We start from the raw sequence: 6,000 nt of genomic DNA on the forward strand, positions 1-6,000 counted from the left end.
AAAAATGCCAACAACATCTTAATTTAGCCTATGTTGCCCTGGAGGACCAGGAAAATAGAAGCAGTCGTAATAACCTCAGAATAAGAGGCCTGCCAGAGTCGGTCCCGTCGGAATCCCTGCTCACCACAGTTAAAAACCTGTTTATCTCAATTCTTGGGGTCAACTACCAAGGCTAAATTACTATTGAAAGAGCGCACAGGGCGCTTAGAAGAAAACCGTAACCCTCAGAATCACCCAGAGACATTATCTGCCGATTACTGAGCTTCCGAACCAAAGAAGACATTCTCAAAAAAGCTAGAAACAGCGAGAGACTATTTTTTGAAGATTCCAGAATTAATATCTTCCAAGACATATCTCCTCACACGTTACAAAAGAGGAGAATTATGAAACCACTCACTGAGGTACTAAGAGAAAAAAAGATAATATACTCATTGCTTTTTCCCTTTGGGATTGCCTTTACATTTGAAGGCCAAAGGCTCCAAATTCGCACCAAACAAGATCTCCAAACCGTCTTGACCATACTTGATCTACCAGACCTACAAATAGAAGACTGGTCTACCATCTAGGACTTAACTACTACCTTGCCGATTACTCCACCAACTCCCTGGGAAATGGTCCCTTCAAACAAAGAGGGAAGACAAAAGAAAAAAGTCGGCAAACTTACACCAAAGCGGATAATTCCGGACCAAACCTGAATTCCAGTATCCTTACATAAACTGTACTTGGTTCTTAGTACTACCTTCTCATTAGTAGAGACTTTTGGACTCACACCATAGGAATTTGGACTGCGAGCTCTAACACTGCATCATGTTTAATACTTACATAACAACTTTAATTAGTTATCACTGTATGCGGTGTGCAGTCTCTACACTGAAGAAGATATTAATTCTGTTTTCTCTTTTTGTATTACTTTGTAATAGACCTGAAAAGTTACAGGACTGGGAATAGAGGAAGAGGATCCCTTAAAAGGTCCTCTTCATCTCTTGTAGTCTTGTCTTTGCATAAAGCAGAGTTCTACCAATTAATGTTACCTCTTGTTCGCAAACTCTAAATGTTGTTTGATTCCGTTTTAGGATGCCTGTTACATCCATGTAATTACCTTGCTCTCATAAATCTATCTAATATTCTAGCCAACTCTCTGCTTTTTCTCCTACATCCAAAAGTTCCCTTGTTTAAATCTCCACCCTTAACCCCACTCCCAACCAATATGGGTTTTCAGAGTCTACAGATTAAATCCCGCCATCTCCTTTCTATCAGTGAGCGTATTAATAGAGTCGCCCGTACAACCCCCCCTCCCTAATTATGGCCCAAGTCAAACTCATATTATACAATGTCAGAGGCTTAAACTCTCCCTCTAAAAGAGGACAGATTTTTAAATATTTCAAAAAGGAGAGAATCGACATTTGTCTACTCCAAGAAACACATTTCAGGAAATTACATATTTCTGATCTATCCAGGACTTTCTTCTCTCCCTGGTTTCACAGTTCATCCCCATCTGGGAACTTAAAGGGAGTAAGTATAGGCATAAACTCACAAACACCCTTTACACTAACAGATAGCTACGCTGATGAAGAGGGGAGAATCATTTTTGTCAAAGGACTTTTGGGGAATACACGTGTCACGTTAGTTAATATATATGCACCGAATACAAATCAAATCACTTGGCTGATCGCTACCCTGGAACTTCTTATTGAGTTCTCAGAGGGAATGTTGATACTTGGGGGAGATTTTAATGTTGCTCTGGAACCCGAGATAGATACTTCTACAGGAAAATCCATTATATCAGGCAAAGCACTTATAAAACTTAAAAAGAGACTACAAGCTGCCCAACTGCTTGACGTTTGGAGACTAGCACACCCTAGAGAGAGAGATTATACACACTTCTCGGCCCCACATAAAATATACCAAAGGACAGACTACCTAATGCTCCAAACATCATATATAAAATATTGCATAAACCCAAAAATTAAAACCCATATATTTTCGGACCACTCTCCTACTTAGATTACGTTCACTGTCCTCTCTATCCAAAAAGCAGAAAATAATTGGAGATTGAATGATATTATACTAAAATCTGACAAAAATATAATCAGAATAAAAGACAAATTGACTGAATACTTTCGGCACAACGACAATGGTGAAGTCTCGTCCCAAACTCTTTGGGAAGCCCACAAATATTATATACGAGGAGAGATCAGAGCAATATCTGCTTACCAAAAAAAAGAAAGAGAAAAAGAAACATTATTACTAGAAGAAATAAATAAACTTGAAACATTACATAAAAAAATCTAGACCCTGATCATCTATCCCAACTAACTGCAGTACGAACAAAACTATGCAACCTCCTGAATATGCAATCTGCAGAAAACTATCTTCACAATAAATTTAAATATTATGCTCATGGAGATAAACCTACTAAATTTATGACAGCCCAACTAAAACGCAATAAGATAAGATCCTTTATCAACAGAATTAAGAACAGTGCAAATGCCACCTTGTATAAGACAGAGGATATAGCCCTTGAGTTTAAAAAGTTCTATGAAGGATTGTACAACCTTGACCGCCAATCACCAGACTCTAACAACAGTTCAAAAAAAGAGAATACAACCTCTTTTCTGAGAAACATCTCTCTTCCCACTCTCTCAGAAGACCAAGCTAAAATTTTAAACACACCCATCTCAGAGCAATAGATTTCAGAAGCCATATCTTCATCCCCAAAAAATAAATGTCCGGGTCCTGACGGCCTCACCCCCTTTATTACGAAACCTGCAGGGTAGAATTACTACCTTACATGACAAAACTATACAATGAAGCACTAGAAGGCACCCCGCTACATACTCAAACCCTGGCAGCCACCATTACAATAATCCCAAAAGAAAATAAAGATCCTTCCTCATGTGGTAATTGTAGGCCGATCTTTCTCCTCAACACGGATCTCAAACTATACGCAAAAATACTGGCCTCCAGGTTAAGGAAAATTCTGCCTAATATTATTCACCCTGACCAGGTGGGTTTTGTACCCAACAGAGAAGGCAAGGACAATATGTATAGAACTATCCAGCTAATACATTATGCACAGTCCACCTCTACACCACTCATGCTACTTAGTACTGACGCCGAAAAGGCTTTTGACAGGGTCGATTGGGTATTTATTCAAGAAGCTATGAAAGCTTTTCACTTTCCTGAACAGTTCATAGCCACTGTTTTTTCAATTTATACAAGCCCATCTGCAAGAGTCCTGGTTAATGGTTCACTATCCCCGCCATTGAATATCACAAATGGCACCCACCAAGGATGCCCCCTCTTGCCCCTTCTCTTTATTCTCACAATGGAAATTCTGCTACAAAAATTAAGAGAGAAGACGGGATTTAAAGGTGTGTTATATGGGGAGAAGGAACATAAAGCTGCAGCTTATGCAGACGACCTGCTACTGTTTATAACCAATCCCCAAAAAGCCCTGCCAATCATATTTGATATACTGGATAGGTTCAAAGATATATCCAACTTCAAAATTAACATGGACAAGTCTCAAGCCTTAGATATTAGCTTAAAAAAAATGTGAAAACAAAAATAATCCAAAACTCCCCCTTTAATTGGTCTTCTATAGTGATGAGCGAGTATGTTCTGTTAACCCTTTCGCCGAGTATGCTCGGGCGAGCACCGAGTAGTTATAGCTGCTCGGTGTTATGTTTGAATCACTCCCGTGTGCATGATTTGCGACTGTTTGACAGTTTTAATACATGTGAGGAATGTCTATTTCTTACACATTCCTCACATGTATTAAAACTGTCAAACAGTCGCAAATCATGCACATGGGAGTGATTCAAACATAACACCGAGCAGCTGTAACTACTCGGTGCTCGCCCGAGCATACTCGGCGAAAGGGTTAACAGAACATACTCGCTCATCACTAGTCTTCTACAATCCGATTCCTGGGTTTTAAAATTTCCCCCAACCTTAAAGACTTATATAAAGATAATTTTCCACCCTTACTATCCAAAATTGATGAACAAATGTCCTCTTGGAATGCCCCCTATCTGTCCTGGTTGGGTAAGAAAAATTTCATGAAATGTATAATATGGCCAAAAATCACGTACCTATTACAGTCTCTCCTCATACACTTACCTGGCTCCTTTTTTAAGGAAACCAGAAGAGTTCTCTCGCAATTCATCTGGAACAAGAAAAAACCTAGAATCTCACAGCAGGTGCTCATCTTATCCCATCAAAATGGAGGCATTGACTTCCCATCCCCATTATACTATTAACAAGCCATATACTTGCAAAGAATAGTTGATTGGGTGAGGAGCCCAGAAAATAAGCTGTGGGTCCAAATAGAGGAGGAAAATGTCTCCTTTCCTCAAAGACAAATTATATTCTCCAAACCAGAAAAGTCTCTTAATTTTCAACTATCGAACCCTTTCACTCCAGTCACACAAAAAATGTGGTCATTAAAACACATTAGAGAAGCATGTGCCCCCTTCCCCTCACCGCTGATGCGAATCAGAGATCTTTTCCAATCTAACACACCAGAACTGAACGAAACAATACCCCAAACAATACGAAAGTCCGATGCCATGCTACATACCCTAACGGATACGGGACTGATACCCACGACCCAAGAAATAAGTGAAAAACTGAACGTCGAGAATCTTAACCCCTCCTGTACCACCGTTTTTTACCACAATACAAACATATCATGCTAAAAGAGGATATTAACAGACAAATTATGTGGTTTGAGGCACTACTAACCCAAGTTAAGCCACAAAAAACGATTGTAGCTACCTCCTACAAACAGATAACCTCCCTAAATGTACCAAAAAAACACCCCTTTATTATGAAGTGGGAAAAAGATATGTGTGAAACATTTTCTGAGATAGAAACCCAAAAAATTCTTCTTGCCCCCAAACTTTCATCTAAATTTGTCAGATTGCAAGAAAGTGGTTACAAAATCCTCACTAGATGGCACATGACGCCGATCAAACTCAACAAATTTGATAATTCGTATGACCACAGATGTTGGAGATGCCTCTTGGAATCAGGCACGTATTTTCATCTTTGGTGGTCCTGTAACATTATCCAAAAATACTGGACAAATGTCCTCAAAGTTGTTTCGCAGGTCCTTAAGATTAATTTACCTGTTCTGCCGGAGATATGTCTGCTCCATCTGTTTCCAGATGACCTCTCCAGAAAAGAAATCTCTCTACTAAGGCATCTTTTGGCTTCTGCTAGACTGTCAGTACCCACAATGTGGAAATCAAGACACCCCCCCTACGTTGGACCAGTGGAAACAGAAGGTGGAGCAGGTATATAGACTGGAGGAATTAACAGCCTGGGAAATTAGGAAACACTCTCTCTTCATGGTGATATGATCCCCAAGGCACCGCTTCTTTCAAAAATGCTCCTAACTAAGGATGCAGTTGTTGCTTCCCTCCTCTAACCAGAAACAATGTTTGAAAACCATATGTCCAATTATAAGAACGTTAATTCTCTAGGAAATAGTAACGCCTGATCTAAGCTCACGTACGGATTCAAAAGATAACTCACTGACTAACCCATTCCCAAATAACTAAAAATTTAACCCACCCAACATAAATCTGAAAACCTAATAATCCTGTTCTAAGATGTAATCCCTTTTTTTTCTCTTCCTCCCTCCCCCCATCCCCTCAACTCTCTCATTCTTGTTGCTTTCTTTGATACATCAATTAATATTTCATTATAAAAGAATAACAACCAGTTATTAAAAATGTCTGTTATGTATATCTGCGCTATATACTGATTACCTATAGATGTTGTTTCATTATTACAATGATAAGGTTTTGTTGTACTCTTTACCTTTGGAAAAAGTTAATAAAAAGATTTTAAAAAGAAAAAGAAGAGTTTGTTTTGATTTAGTGATATTATGTGGAAACAGGAAAAGTAGACAGACTTCCGGTGAATCTGAAAGTTGTAAATTTAAAATTTTGTTCACAACCTGGATTATTTTTATCCAGAAGGGTTTAA

Source organism: Phyllobates terribilis, unplaced genomic scaffold (assembly GCF_046119375.1).
Source record: "Phyllobates terribilis strain yellow unplaced genomic scaffold, ASM4611937v1 Scaffold_8__6_contigs__length_399053987, whole genome shotgun sequence".
NCBI lineage: Eukaryota > Metazoa > Chordata > Amphibia > Anura > Dendrobatidae > Phyllobates > Phyllobates terribilis.